Genomic DNA, 14,993 nt, shown 5'->3' with positions numbered 1-14,993 from the left:
GGGGGCTTGTTTTGCTCCACATTGTGCAAATCTGTTTCTTGGTCTATGGCTGGCACAGGCTCTTAGGCTCGAGACAATAATGCTTGATTTTTCAGGAACTCTCTTACTGTGACAAAACTAACCAGAAACCTGAATTTTTCCTGTTAGTTAGTCAAATATAGTGAAAAGACAAGTTAAAATGTGCCACTGGGACATTATATAAAATGATCCCTCGTCACAGAATGTCTTTTCTCAGTCCCAAGTGATCCGTTTCAGATGGTCTCCCATGTTAAAGGAGAAATAAGCGAGAAGTCAGATACCTTCTTAATGCTCTCTTAGGAAATAAGTGTTGGAGGTCACTGCAATCATTCCATTATGATTATGATTTTATTATTATGTCTTCATCTTTTCATCCGTGAAGATGGTTCTAGCACATGTGGGGGGTATCATGGCAAAACTGTGAGAAAGTGTGAACATATGTGGTAGTAAACTGTCTAAATAATGTGCTATGCTTTGCATGACATTTGAAGTGGTTGCTGCAAAATGCTGAAAACTGGCTACAGGGATACTGTGTGCTTCTGTTGGAGAGGAAGCGGGCACGTGATAAAGCTCTGTTTTCAGAGGAGCCAGTGGTGGAGAGAGGATTGATGGAAGAGACATCTGTATGACTGAGCTATAGTAATTTAATCTATGCAGTAGAACCATGAGTCTGGGTCTTGGCTGCATGGTCAAGAGATTTAGTGAATGTAAACTGTTTGTGTCCACTCAGATAGAGGATAACTCATATCTGTTGTGGCTGTTGTATCAGAGGTTAAAACATCATCTACTTCTTGCACTAGTGAGGTGACTAATTTTGCCTGTTTGCTTGGGGAAGCTGTACCTCCCCAGGTCTTGCTTGAAGCTGCTGGCACTCCAAATCAGGAACTGGTATCTTCCTCGACTTGACGGTGAATTCCCTAAAGCTCCTTTGCTTCTCTCCTCTCTTCTAGTATAGCTGCTTGGATACTGGATTGAGCCCGCGGGGAAGGTAGCCACAGATGACACCTGCAAGACTTGTGGTGTGAGTGCCTTCTACTGATGGAGGATGAAGGCCCTGCTTTAACACCGCTGCAGTGGGTGGGTGACCCATGTGGTGGGAACATCCAACGGGTGTGAAAGAAATACACGTTTTCTGTGGGAACATGTCCAGGATCACGAGACTTGTGGTCTTTGGTGCACATTAAATGTTGTGTAATGACATAACTAAAAATTCTGCACTATCTGATTAAGAAAAAAACAATTAGGAACAGGAGATGACTCAAAAACCACCTCAACAAACCTTATGCTTGGTAGCATGTAGAGACTATGTTCAGAGGTCATAGAATTAACTACGCTGGGATGCAGGAAAAGGTCAAGATTTGTGGTATTTCGTGATTCAACCAATGGCGCAGTAGCAATCAAGGATGAAGTCATGCTGCTTAGGGAAGTGGAATAATTTCTGATCTCATCATATTATTCCATTGGTGGCTAATGAGGCTTATAGGTGCTCAGTCTAGAAATGCTCAGAGAAAGGAGTGGGTGAGCACTGAATACCTGACATCTTGTACGACTGAATGAAACACAAAATAAGAATAAGTCTAACGGTTGTTTCACTTCAATAATTACACTGCAATGAGATTCCAAATGAGTTCCAAGGAGCTGCAGCACCATTATTTTCAGAGTCTATTTCAGGAGTTCATTTTCAAAGTTTTGAGGAAAAATAGCATTAAGTTCATTAAACATTTTTTAAAATGTGAAGTAGAGCATCCATACCTTAGAAATGTGTCTTTTGTTATCAATCATTAATAAGACAGAGCGTTTTTTTCTCTTTTAACACTTACAATGCATATTTTTCCTGACTCTATTCCTTTACCTGTTCTCCTTTTGTGCTCACCTCTATCTTGTCCTCCTGATCTTTCAACCTAAGAGCAAGTGTCCTTTTATGTTCAGTGGAAGCTCTTTGAGAATGAGTACTGTACAAGCATAGATGAGTACTGTACTTGTATGGATTGTGTGTGCCCTTTGTGAGAGAGGGAGAGAAATGAGGAATTGATTTCTATTATCAGATTACTGCATCGGGAAGCCACAGGAAGTGCTGAATTATACTCTCAATAAAAAGATATGGAAATAAAAGAGAAACTAATTGATCTCCATATGTTACCCTGCAGTGGTGTGTGTGTGGGTGTGGGTGTGTGTGTGTGTGTATGTGTGTGTGTGTGTTTGGGGGTGCTAGATACTGTAGCATCTGTTTTCCTGTCTGTCTCATGTTTGTGGTTGGGTTACGTGTGTGTGTGTGTGTGTGTGTGTGCGTGTGTGTGTGTGTGAGAGAGAGAGAGAGAGAGAGAGAGAGAGAGCTTGTGTGTGTTGCACATGCCTGGCAGCCATTCTGTCTCCCAGACAGCTGTTTGGTGACCTGGTAACACCTCCCCTCTCCCCCAGCATGTCACACACACAAACACACTCACACACACATGGCAGCCCAGCATGTCTGCCACCACTGGTATCCCCAAGCCATCACACACACACACACTCACTCACACACACACAATCACATGCAGACACCTTCAATCCCACCCACTCACTGCTCTGATTGTCCAGCATTCTCTGTTCCTAGCTGGAGTCAGAACAGAATGTGCGTGGTTTTCATTTCAAAAACCTTCTGAGTAGTTGACTTTTTAATGATCAACAGTGGAACTAGAGCATATTTTCATTTATTGTTCACATGTTACTGAAGAAACCTTGAAGAGATGGAGACACCGACTGCCAGGGCCAACTGCTGTACTGAGGGCTTTGCAGGTCAACCCTCGTAACTCAGCCCAAATAAGCCTCAATGAAATGCAGCTACCTCTAGGGGTTTACATGTACTTACATAAATGTAATAACACAGGACGCTTTTTGAGGAACCACAGGAACAAAGCTCAAGCTTGCGCATAAAGTTCCTTAGTTCCTGAAAAGGTTCCTGGGTTCTGGCAAAAATTCCTGCATTCGGAAAAGGTCTTTATTCACCTTTTTGAAGATAATTAGGGTTTCATGGGAAATTGCCAATCCTCTACATGAGTTTAGTGGATTTCGGCAACGCCTGTGGCAGTATTCCCTTTGTAATCATGAGGGATTTGGTGCAGGAATTATGAAAGCTGAATTAGTTCTTTTGGCTTCTAGTCAAATGCATTTATGTCAGGCACTGAATTCCAACAAGGGTGTGTTATGCACCTATTCCTGTGTGTGATATTCATGTACAGGAATTTGCAGCCAACTGTCTGGAAAGAGTCCAATGTGAAAGCGTCGGGGTACCATCTGACATTGTCCTTCTGGCTTCAGTGGACCATGATCGCTGATTTGCACAGGAGCAGTTTGCAGCAGAGTGTGACACAGTCGGGAGTGAGAAAGCACCTTCACATCAGGTATGTTTGTAGCCTCTTCCAGTGCCACCTACAGTACAGTTGAAGTTACTTTGCCTTCCTTGACCTGTTATCTCTTCAACTCTGACCTGGATAAGCAACTACAAAAAATGGATGCAAAGATAAGTTGTGGCACACTGATTGTATCAAACTATCTGTGGTTTGAATATTCTATTTCTCCCTCTTAAGCGAACAGATCGTTCTCTGTCTCTCTGCCTGCCTCTGTCTTATATGGAAATCTTTATCGCGACTTTGCCACTTTGCTTACCATCTGTCACTCTCTTGGTTACCTCATGAAAAAGCAATGCATTTAACACTATCTTTGAAAGAGACAAATCACACTGAATGTGTTTAAACAGCAAAAAAAAGAGAGGCTAGATTGCCTTTAAACTTTCTAAACTAAACTGACTTTTAAAAAAGGTAGTTGTTTTATCTTGGCCCTGGCTCTGTCTGAGTGAGGATGATAAACTGATGATCCGCCCAGCGTGCTTCCTTATATGCTCCACCCTTCCCGTGACCCTTAAAAGTGGGTACAGACTAGAGACTGCATTCTGTATATCCTCCAGCTTACTAGCAGATAACTGAAAATGACAAACAGGTCACTGGTCAAATGTAGGCTATTGCATCTCCATTACTGTGTCAAATCAATATTGAAAGAGGATACAGTACTGTAGACTGACTGCAATGCACTGTGGGTAGCTTGCACAGCATGGTCAAGTAAGCTACAAAGATATAGTACACTACTGTACCATAAAATGTCAAGTCATGATACTATTGTAATTATATTTTCACAGGGAATAGAGTATAATAATGTCTGTGATGAGCAGTTTTAGAGGTTTTGTGACTTCATGGTACTTCGCTGCGTTCTTATTCCCTGTACTGAGAGGCTACTTCTCACTTTAAATTGCAATTATATGCCCTGAGGTATTAAAGTTTGAATCCTGCAACATTCCTACTGTGCTTGTAGACTTTGATAGTGAGTTTTTGCAGAATTTCTAATCCCCCCATGTGAACACTTTAACAGCTTTAAAAATCTTCCTCCAATAATTTGTATGCTCTAGACTGCTTAATATGATAAGATAAGAAAGAACTTTATTAATCCCGAAGGAAATTCTTGTGCCATCAACATGCTCGATGAAATAGAAACACAGCGTAGAGAAAGATATTTTTAGTCAAATCTAAGTACTGTGACCTTACTGCACTTCACTGTGTTCTTATTTGGATGGAATCAGTGTAATATTTCTGTAGTGACATACTATAATGTGTTTGTGATACTCGATAATGAGCTCCCGGTGACCTGGCTGAGGCTTATGGCATTTTTAATGTCACAATGGCATTCTGTGACATTTTTACCACAGCCTCGCTACTCCCAGGTGTGCTGTGTTTTTTTTTGTTTTTTTTTTGTTGGTGTACGTGGCTTGTCCTTGTATTGGAGCTCTTTCTTGTGCAGTTAGAGAAGGACGCTGGCAGATTGAAACTTGTCTGTTTACTCTCCTCCATTAAAAGTGTGGCTGCATGGTGCATCGCTGCTCCATAATGAATCCTAAAATAGCATTTTTTAAGCTGCAGAGACATGAATAGCACAGATTTACAGCACATTCACACGCCTAAAACGAATAAGTGACCAGGACCCAAACACAACACACACACACACACACACTATTCTGTGCCTCTCCAGTCGTTTGCTCAGTCAGGTGTGAATTGTGACTTTATACCCATTGGTGAGGCTCGTATTTCTGCATGTAACCCCCCCCCCCCTCTCTCCTTCTGAAGCTCTCTCTCCTCCATGCTCCACTAATCAGAGAGCGAGAGAGAGAACATGGAGAGAGATTGTAAGGAAAAGGGATGTGGAAATTCACATGACAGCTTCCAAGTCATGGAAAGAGAAATCCACTAATGCTGAGCCTCCTAATATGCTAAATAGATAGACAGACAGACAAACAGACAGATAGATAGATAGATAGATAGATAGATAGATAGATAGATAGATAGATAGATAGATAGATAGATAGATAGAAAGGTCCTGACCTTCTCTGATGGGGAAGTTGAGTGGAAGTGGCATCTGACATTTGGTCTGACATTTTCATGAAACCACGCCCACCTGTGTATCTATCCTATAAGTGGAGGCCTTGAGCTCCTCCCATTAATTAATGTATGTATGTTTTCACTCTGATTAATTCAGTCTTAACCATCCTGGGGCGCCTTAGACAACTTCAATCTCCAGGACACATACTATCAAAACAAAATATGACATGATTGTTTAGCAGTGCAAATAAAAAAAACACACTATAGCCTTACCACAATATCTCCCATGCCCAAAAGTTCTCTTTTTAAAAGTATCACTGGTAACAAAATTCATAATTCCCTTTATCCCCAATAACCTTGAAGGGAACTCCCCTGATTTGACAAAGGAAGGTCAGTTTATTGTTGTGGGAAGTACTTGGTTGGAGACAGTATTGATTTCTGTGGCTCTAGAACAACTTTTCTTGACTACAAATTTGTTACATAAAGTCTGCATTACACTCTGGGTCTGTGGAGTTTGAAAGATGTAGACAGTTCCAGGCAGGCAGGGTCTAACGAGATTATGCTATTGGTTGCGTTGTAGGTTCCTAAAGGTCAAGAAATCACCCCTGCTGCAGCAGTTTTCAGCATTCTTTTAAAAATCTTCCTCCTGTGAGTCTCCAAACTTAAAAAACTAAATCACTGGAATACCTCTTTAACACACTCACACTCCTTGTAGGCTTTGAGATCACAGGGACCCAAAACTAATTTGTCATTTCACTCAAGAGACTAAAATAATGCAGGTTCATTCAGAGTTCTGTGATTTAACAGTGATGGTAGCAGGAAATTCGCAAGTATTAACCTTGAAATTTAGTGGAACTAGGCTAAACGTTTGCGTCCTCTGTTTCCAGGTCGGAAGCAGACCAAGTTAAGCTGCTACGCAACCTGGGCAACTTGACCCTTGAGTGGAAACTTCCACAGGTAACAACGCAGCAAAGTTAGGGTGAAAGTGTCACTCGGAAGCTTTATCTTATTGCAGTGATGACAAAGGACATTTAAAGATTTTAACAATGAACATTTCATAGCATTCATTTAATTTACAATGAACTTTCATTTGAACTGGTTATAGCCCTTTTGTACCACTTCACACATGGATCCATTTGTGTACACCAATGTGTATGCCCACATCTGAACTTAACCACAGGGATGCTTGAAGATGGAGCAGTTGACTTTTATCTGCATGAATTCATATTGCAGAAATACTTACTATTTGTACCACTGGTTGGTGTATATGTTTATAGCCTCTTGCTGTGCCCCAGATTGACTATAAAAATCCCCAAAAGCGTGAATGAAGGCAGTGAAGAGAGGGTTTTATTCTTCACAAAAAAAAAAATAGGATGCAAGTGCTGAAATGTCTGGAAATAAAAACGAGAGTAGGAATTGTTTTCTGTATCATTTATGATGCAGCCCAACTCTCCGCGTGTGTCTCTCTTTGACTGAACTACTTCCTGAAGGAGCTTTAGCGCAGAGAGCAGGGGAGAGAGAGGGAGAGCGACGGACCGACAGTCCGTCCATCTATCCAGCTGCCCCTGCCTCTGCAGAAGCGCGCATGCATACACATAGACAAGACGCGAAATCACACGCACGCGTGCACACTCGGCACACACGTACACTCACACTCTCACATACACGTGCACGACGAGGGAGAGAGAGAGAGAGTGAGTGAGAGAGAGAGAAAGAGAGAGGGAGGGAGGGAAAGAGAGAGATGTTGAGAGCGGGTCCCATGCACGGTTTGCAGGCTGCTGGAGCCGCTATACTGTAGTCTATGTGCGTATGAGTCTATGTGTGTGTCCAGCGGCTGCTCGCCTGCCTCTTCCCTCCTCTGCGCTCCTCTCCTCGCCCGGGACAGGAATAACGGGATACCGGGAGCTCTAATCATACAGAGGCAGGTTGAGCCCCCACAATGCGCGGGGCCAGCAGAGATTGCAGTGGAGAATCAGCGGTAGGCGCACACACAATGAAGATTGGATTACAACAACAGTGATTTTTATTCGCAGCTGCGCGCATGTGAAGTGATAAAACGGGGGATTTCATTCAGTTTTTTTGGACACGGTGGGAATAATTCATTGCCAGAGATTCGGTGATTTTTTTTTTCCTCTCTCCTGTTGTGCAGTGTTTGTGAGTGTGATCACCATCAGAGGCTGCATGGTTTTACAGAGGAGAGAGGGGACTGTTGCAATGTCATCTCACACCACTATTTTGGAGCTCTGTGGAAGGGAGATGCTGTAAGTACTTTGACATTTCTCTTATTTGTATCTGAATTAGGGTTGTGGTGACCAAGCACCGTCTCGGTCTCTCTCTCTCTTCTCTCTTGATCAGCGGGCACTGTGCGGGTTTTACCCACAGGCGTCCCTTATCCAAAGTGCGGCACCCACACCACGGAGAGCACAGCTGTCCCTAAAACACGACCAACTGGGATTTAAACGATGCGGGGCTTGCAGTATATGATGAAAAGAAAAAATCTAATTCTCCTCTCTCAGCTCTTACGTCAAATGTTATAATTTCCCCATAATTCATAATGCTGGCGCAGTGAGCGCAGCGCAGGCTGCTTCAAAGCGCATCTGTATACAACATCTCTCAGCCGGCCAAAACAAGCTAAACACATGTCTTCCTTTGCTAAAAAAAAAAAAAAATCAGCCTTAAACTCACTGTACACGTGAAATACAAAGCATCTTGCCTCCTTTGATAGTTGAGCACACATCCCACATCCCCCGATTGTAACCAACAAACGCTGTGAACCCAGTTTTAACCCAAAGAAGATGAGATTAACGCAGCTCACACGCCACACAAAATAAGAGATGGGTGTGCTTTCTGGTGATTCTACCCGGAGGTTGGATAACACATTGCGGGGTTTTGGTCTGGGGCTACTGGTTGGCACAACTTCCAGCTCCTCACCATCCCATACCCGGACGATCAGTCAGTGTCACATTAAGGAGATATCCGGGAACACATCGCTCATTTTCTAAGCTGTAATAGAATTTTAGGGCTGCATCTTGCGTCTGTCCCCCCTGTACCAAAACGTGATGGAAAGTGAATACATTCAGGCTTTGCCCTAAAAAAAAAAAAAAAAAGAAATCTTTCACTCTATAAGGAGCGTCTTGGGCACAAGTGGAGGAGGCAGGCGCACGTTGTAACAGTAGGGGTCGCACTTGTATTGTGTTGGCTTCATTGAACCTAATGGGGAGATCCAAATGAATTTACATCTCCACTTTCTTCTTCCCCCTCTCCCTCTCTCCTGTTCTCGGGATTCAGTCACGTTGTTGAAGCGCAGTTCTCCTATCACAGAGAAGCTCTCTCTCTCTCTCTCTCTCTCTCTCCTTCTCTCCCTCTTCTCTCTCTGTAAAGCTGCAGCCAGTGTGGAGGGGCAATCCATATTTTTATGACAGCAAAAGGAAATAATGTATTAACCCCCTACCTCCCTCCATGTAGATTGAGGCCCTACTGTAGACTATAACCACTCTGCCTTACGCTTTTCCAGCTTTTACTATCAGCAAGTGTGTGTGTGTGTCTGATAACATATAAGAGAGAAAGAGTGAGAGAGAGAAATAGATGTGATTGATTTTGATTACACTTTTATTTACATGTGATGAAGACAGTATTAATAAAACACAGATAGAATCAGAGGATGCCTCTTCTATAAAAATAAAAGGCTTAAAAATCAAGTCGCCAGCAACCACAAAAAAAAAAGGCCGCTACTGCAAAGCAACACAGCTCTGTTTCAAATTCATCAGCGTTGTTCATGGCTGAATAAAACCTGGAATCACCTCTGACACCAGCCGTCAGAGAAAAGCTTCAGATTCCTTTAATTTCAGACGAAGACAGAAACACTGCAGCTTTAGTTTGTTGCCTGCCGCCGCAAAGCAAGACAGAGAGATAACAAATAACCTGTCATCAAACATCTAACCGCTCCGAATGACAACGTATCATTTGAGCGATGTATAAGATTTAACATACATGGAGCTTCTGACAGGACTGATTGAATGATCAGACATCACAGTATGACAGGATACACAAGATAGGATTTTTTTTTCTTTCTCATAAGCAGCCTGTATTGTAATCACCATTGCTTTTTCTTTATATGCTTTGAGAATACAAATGCATTTACATGTCATGCCAATACGCAAAATTAAAATTGAAATTCAGAAGGAAAGATGCATCCTGCATGCTAATGAGGCAGAAACTGACTGATGCAATTAGCATTGAAAGAACTGAAAATAAATGAGTAAGGAGACTGTATTGTAGCGTAGAGTGCAATCTACCAATATAGCAGGGAGGCATAGGTGTGTATGGGGCATCAGGTGCAGAGAGAGAGAGAGAGAGAAACACAGTTCATATCCATTATATAAGAGAATACTAATGAGCTCACTTCTTTCTTTGTGGGCCTCTCTCTCTCTATCTCTCTCTCTCTCTCCCCCTCGCACACACACTCCACACACAGTGGGTTCGTAGGGAGCTAAAGAGGTATGTGCAGTGGGCAGACAACATGTTGAAGCCTGAGTGGTAACAGACGATTACTTCCACTGGGCTTCTCATGGGCGCTCATGCACACGTCAGGGCACACAGAGCAGATGGCTGGGGCATGGGAGAGAGAGAGCTGGAGAGTGAATGAATGAGGGGATGGCAGGGAGAAAATGGATAGAGGCACGAGGTGACAAAGGAGAATAAGTGATGGGAAATAGTTTGTGATTCAGGTGTTACTTGAAGAGGTACTTCAGTGATTCAGTATTGCACTTTCTTAAAGTTTGGGAACTTCCCAGAGAGAATAATGGTCAAATCCAAAGCAGCAGAGGTTGAGATATCCTGACTTTTTTAGTCTCTAGTGTTGGTAAAACTCCAAAAACATTGGATCCTTTTCCTCATGATAATGAGAATGAGTCTCTTTCATTAGAACCTCCCTGCCTGGTGAATGTCCATGTCTTTTAAGTTGTCACAACCCCAGTTTGTAATGTATCTTTCTCTGAAAAATGCGTAGTCTCTTAGGCCAAGCCAGAATCATCCTCATGACATCACTAGGGGTATTATTTGCTGACTTTGTAAAGAGCCACTGAAGACATTTTAGTAAACTGGTCTTGCTGTGTAAAATCAGCGGAGTTCCCCTTTAATTTTGGCAAAATTTCTGGAGATACATACTCTTTAGTTCAGAACTGCAGTTCCCATAGATCAGCTGCCAATCAGACAATGTGGGTGATACTTTAACATCTTTCATTGGACTTTATGATGTTGATTTCCTGTTCAGTCTCTGTTGGTGGTTGGTTCCCTCATCTGTTCAGCTAAGTTGTGTTGATAAATACTGGTTCTTGTACTTAATTCAAAGAAACCAAAGTTGCTGTTGCTGAATGTAAACAGCATCACTTCCTGTGCAGAGGATTTTCCCTGGAAAAGATCTATTGGACACAGGTTCTGAGAACAGGACACGTAAAAGCTTTCAATGATGTCATTTTGAAAGAAAAAAAAAAAAAAAGCTTACACTTCTCATTCCAATTACGTATCCATTTATGCCAAACCTCAAACTCCAAAACTATATTTTATTCTATAAAAAGTATTGCTTCTAATCCCTCAAAACATTGTTACTTTGTATGCAAAGGCATGTAGACGCTTTCTACCTTGAGCAGTACATTTGCATTCATACCATTTTTGTTAGTGCTTTCAAATGGCTAATGTCATTTGAAATGAAACTCTTGAAATAGAAAGGGACGGAAGGATGCAGAACCCGAGGAATGAAATTAGCAGAGAAAAATAGGAATAAGAGAGGGGAAGCAAAGCTGAGATATTTTCAGAATTCAGAATTAAGCTATTTTAGAATTAGGCTTTGTATAACTGTATAGACATATAGTAGTAAGATGGCAATAGAGTAGGGGACAGGAAAAGAAAAGGCAAAAAAATGAAGAAGAGAGGAATGAAGGAAGAAGCTTGAACTCCATTTGACTCAGAAATGGACAAAAGGAAGACCAGGACTAAATAAAGATAGAGGAAATGGGGGATTGAGACAGATATGGAGGAATCAGGACAGGAGTGATTGAGATGGGGGTGGTTGAAGGTGAAGGAATGTGTTACAATTCAATAACAACAAGCAACATGAAGCAGATCCCAAATGACTTGACTCAGACAAAAGTCAGCAAACAGGCTTAGAGTTAGCAACAGTCAAATCTGAAAAGAACTGTTTGAAAGTGGCTGATATCACACCACGCTACAAAAATTCACAATGAATTATTACTCAAAGTGTGTAGTTTGCACTGGACCAGTGGATGAATGTGTTCTGCCTCTATATGTGAGTTTCCCTCCACTCTTTTGATGATGTAATCTTGTTGAACCCTCCTCAGAATACTCACACAACAACAGTGAATAGAGATGTAAGTTTTGAAAATTCAGTCACAGTTTTGTTAACATTCAAATGGAAATATATCCACCGTCTGCATCCATTGAAGTTTGATATGAAGTAAAAAAAAAAAAAGTGGTGTCAAAAAAAGGGTAAGGATGGAGATATTGGGTGAGGAAATGAGAGGGGAGGGGATGAAGTAAAAAAGAAGAAATCAATGCAGAAGAAGGTTTGGCTTTTGAGTTCTTTAAAAGCTCTGGAGAGAGATTACGAGGGACCGTGGAGGGGAGCGAAAGAAAGATGTAAGATGAAGAGAGAAAAAATAAACAATTAATGTCAACATCTAGCTTAAGTGAATGCAGCAGGGGAAAAAGTAGTTGAATGAGGAGGAAAGAAAGAAGGATGACAGCATTATGATATAATAAACATGGGATGAAGAGGAAGGACAGACAGATGATTGAATGCAAGAATGGATGTGTGAATGAATGGAGAGTAATCAGAAGGGATGGAAAAACCCATACAATATTAAGGCTAGTCTTCTACAAACCAGAACACACACACACACACACACACACGCATATGTCCTCTGGGCCATGGCATAGTAAAACATACACTTATCATCCTCGGTATGAACCATTCTGGCCCCTGACTGTAAATAAATCATATGCATAGAGTGTGTATAGTAATGTTAATCTAATTTTAATGCCATTTAGGAAGATAGAAGGAGGAAGGAATATGACCGCTGCAATCATATTAATCATCATGTAAAGATAATGCAGCTGAATTATTGATGCATGTGAAACCTAGTTGTGTGGCTTTGTGGTGGTGAAGCCGTGTGGGAATTGCGGTACAGTAATGGTATAGCAGGAGAGACTTCAGTGCTGGAGTGTGTGTGTGTGTGTGTGTGTAAAAAAGAACATGTGTGTTATAAAACAAAAAAAAAGTAGAATTGTTTTCAGTTTCTTATTCACCGATCACTGAGAAAGTGTTTTATTTCTGATTTGATATACTTACACATGCACAGACAGTATTTATCTTTTGTACCTTTTGTGAGGTAGGAAATAAGAGTCTGTGTGTGTGTTTGTGTGTGTGTGTGTGTGTGTGTACATGTGCGAATGGTAGCCAGTAGTATGGATGTGCCTGCCAAACATCATTTACTGTTGTGGTGCCAAGAAACGGTAGCCTTTGTGTGACGACAAACTGCCCCAATCCGATTTGGCTGGGGATGCTCTCTCTCTCTCTCTCTCTCTTTCTCTCTCTCTCTCTCTCTCTCTCTCTCTCTCTCTCTCTCTCTCTCTCTCTCTCTCTCTCTCTCTCTCTCTCTCTCTCTCTCTCTCTCTCTCTCTCTCTCTCTCTCTCTCTCTGTCTTCCTCTTCCCTTATATGTGTGCGTCACTTTCTTTCTCTCTGCATTGCCTTAACTTCTTCTGCCTGATTTTCTCCTCTTCTGTCCATTTTTTTCCCTCTCTCTCTGCCTCTCCCTAATAATCCCCATGTGATGCTGCAGAGTTGAGACAAGGAGAGAGAGAGAGAGAGAGAGAAAAAACCACTCTTTTGTTAGTCAGATTTTCACACCACCCATTGGAACTGAAAGATAATCTTGTCAACAATGGACTCGCCTGTTACTATAAATACCATTAAAAGCCAAATTGGTACCAGTTTGACCCTTTTTTATAAATCTGGTTTTGCCATTACTAATAGATAGATAGATTGTTTATTAGCCACATGACCAAGGCTGGCTTTATTTGTTTTCAGTACAGTAAGTTATAAATATATATACAAATACATGAATGAACAACAGCAGGCAATCCACATATTATCACGACACAACAGGGATACGGTCAAATATCAACACAGAAACATAGCACACACAACCATATACAGTAAATGCATGGTAATGCATGCTGCTCATTATAGCATATATTTTTGGAACAGGATAGTTTACTGTCATCCTTAATTCAGACAAATGTATTCATGAAAACAAGTAAGAAACATTTTATGTGTCCCTGTTCAGATTTTCCAGATTGTGTGGGCTTCATAACTCTCCTGTTAACCTCCAGAAACTGCTGATGAAAAGCATTTTAAGAGAGTGATAGTCCCACCGATACCGTGATATTAAGAGTAAAATGTAATATGTAAAATGATAATAGCAGCAGTAGCAGCCAGGATGGTTTGGTGTAGTAATTATGAAGACAGCCCTTAAACTTGAAGAATTGGGTTTAATTCATCTTGACAGGAAGAATCAAGTGCTCTTGAGCAAGGACTAAAATGAGAATCAGCTTCATGGGTGCTGCTCTGGGGCAGACAGAATGCAAAAGGATGGATTTCTCCCCAGGGGGTCAAATTGGGTGCAGTGATGGTTGAGCGGTTAGCGAGGTGAGCTTCAAGCTGCAGAGCTGCTTGCTTGACAAGCAGAGAAGTTGCTGAACAGTACAATCTCTCAATGTAAATGTGTTAAACTGAAAGTGAAGCAGGACAGAGCTCATCACTTAAACAATGACATATGCATATTGGAGTAAACACATTTATATGATTGTTTATGTTTAAATATTTTCAAAGTAAAGTTCCCATTGTTCCACCAGCAAATAAATGTCAGTTCTCTTTAATTAAATGATTTCACAAACTGTCAAGGCAAACTCTCACGGTAATCCTACAGCTTTTGGTTAAAGGAAGATGGCAACGTCTTGACAGGGACACTGGGAATCCGTTAGGCATTGCTGGCCTGTGAATGGACTGCTCTAACAGTGTTTATTCTCAGTTGGCCGGGAGGGGATGGGAGTGGGGGACAAGCAGTCTTCTGCTTATTTTAAAAACACAGAATGACAGAGTGAGCCCGCATGCATTATTCACAGGAGTCTCAATTTCATTACAGAATCCCAAGGTGTGACATATCCTTGCCTACAGAAAATAATCTAAAACCCTCATCATACTTACAAATAGCAGTTTTCTCTCTGTCTAAGGGCAGAGACAGTAATAAGTGGGAAAACAGTATAAAAGATAGCTATGTATTAGTTCTTCTTTACATACATACCTTTAAAGAAATTAGGTAACAGATGAACATAAAGAGGTGCTATGACCTGCAAAGTGCCTTAGAAATCAAAGTGAGCACATACCCCTGCCAATGTTGTACAATCCTCTAAATGTATCATTTTAGAAAAGGTTTGGACATTTTTATTCTGCATCTAGATCTGGATCAACAAAAGCACATTAGCAATACACAAT

The 14,993-nt window shown here is 41.4% G+C and overlaps 1 protein-coding gene across 2 annotated transcripts in view; it reads left to right on the top strand.

Moving 5' to 3' along the window:
* The window catches only part of grin2aa (glutamate receptor, ionotropic, N-methyl D-aspartate 2A, a), a 163,409-nt gene that overhangs the window by 3,341 nt on the left and 145,075 nt on the right, over window positions 1-14,993 (top strand). Inside the window, exon 2 of one of the 2 annotated variants that reach the window (XM_044332028.1) lies at window positions 3,237-3,398. The gene's annotated coding sequence lies outside the window, so the exon portion shown is untranslated. Of the gene's footprint in view, window positions 1-3,236; window positions 3,399-7,242; window positions 7,682-14,993 lie in introns of those variants that run through there. The other variant, XM_044332026.1, reaches the window with a different exon arrangement.

Source organism: Thunnus albacares, chromosome 17, assembly GCF_914725855.1.
Source record: "Thunnus albacares chromosome 17, fThuAlb1.1, whole genome shotgun sequence".
Taxonomy (NCBI): Eukaryota; Metazoa; Chordata; class Actinopteri; order Scombriformes; family Scombridae; genus Thunnus; species Thunnus albacares.
Note: the sequence above shows the minus strand (reverse complement) of the source record. Positions and strands in the feature narration are given on the sequence as shown.